Genomic DNA, 1,172 nt, shown 5'->3' on the forward strand with positions numbered 1-1,172 from the left:
TAGATGCAAGGATATGGGCCATGGTCCCACAATGTTGAAAAAAACCCTAAGCTCCTTAGCATGAACCAACAGGTTGTATGTCATCAGCTCTGTGCCTGACTCTCCATCCTTCCTATATCCTTCCCTCTGAGAAAGTGCTGGTCATGTGAGGTCATCCTCCCTCATCCTCTAACTCTTCTCTCTGTGCTTTGCCTGGCTGGCTCCTTCTCATCCTTCAGCCCTGACTCAAAACAGAGAGCTCCTCTGACCAACGCCTGCTCCCCAGCTCTCCAGCCCAAGTCTTCTCACATCATCACCCAATTTATTCTCTTCACAAAAATTATCAGTATCTGAACTAATGTCATGTTTTTAATATTTTACTTTTTTATTGCCTTCCTTCTCTAACCAGAATGTAAGCTCCATGAAGGCAGGTACCTTATCGAGGTCGAGTAACCCATGGTGCCTGACCTTCGGTAAGCACATAATAAATACTGCTGAAACCTATCAATGAATTTCATTTTTATATTCAGCAATTACATAATGCTTACTGTAGTGCCAGGCACTGTCCTAAAGGATTTTTAATTATTAACATTCTCATGATAGTCCTCTGAGGTTGGAATTCATATTATCTCCATTTGACTGACCATAATGCTGAGTCATATGATGGCTAAGCCATAACCCAAGGGGGAGAGCTAAGTAAGGTTCATATCCAGCAGGTGGTCTTTGACTCATTTTTTCCATCATCTGTACCATGCTTTCTGAATGACTTATTGAATGATTGGATGAACAAGTTGACTACTAAAAACCTGATCATCTCTTGCAAGCAACACTCTGTGGCAGATGCAAAACTGTCTGACACAATTTGAGCTTGCTATACTAACAAAGTCTAACCTATTCGGGTACTCTCTCCTCCATGAGGCAAACCTTTATATAGACTTAGACAACGTAAAAAAAAATAATAAAAAAAATAAAAACCTGATCATCTCTAAGTGGGCTGAGAATGCACAGTTCTGAATACAAAGAGCAAGACTTGCCCATGAATGCATGCCTCTGCTCAGATATTAGCTCTAACAGTTTTAGCCACTGACTGCTACCACACTACGCATGAGTGTAAAAGTTGTTAATTTGCAGTAGTTATGAGTGCTTATAACATATTTTACTTCTATTCACTATTGTTACATAACTTCAGTCAG

The 1,172-nt window shown here is 40.2% G+C and overlaps 1 non-coding gene across 1 annotated transcript; it reads left to right on the forward strand.

Annotated features, from left to right (window-relative positions):
• The first annotated feature begins 800 nt into the window (after positions 1-800).
• On the forward strand, positions 801-924 carry LOC136332858 (small nucleolar RNA SNORA28). Its single transcript, XR_010730986.1, has one exon. It is a non-coding gene; the product is annotated as a small nucleolar RNA SNORA28 (small nucleolar RNA).
• The last annotated feature ends 248 nt before the right edge of the window (positions 925-1,172 follow it).

This window comes from Saccopteryx bilineata, chromosome 3, assembly GCF_036850765.1.
Source record: "Saccopteryx bilineata isolate mSacBil1 chromosome 3, mSacBil1_pri_phased_curated, whole genome shotgun sequence".
NCBI lineage: Eukaryota > Metazoa > Chordata > Mammalia > Chiroptera > Emballonuridae > Saccopteryx > Saccopteryx bilineata.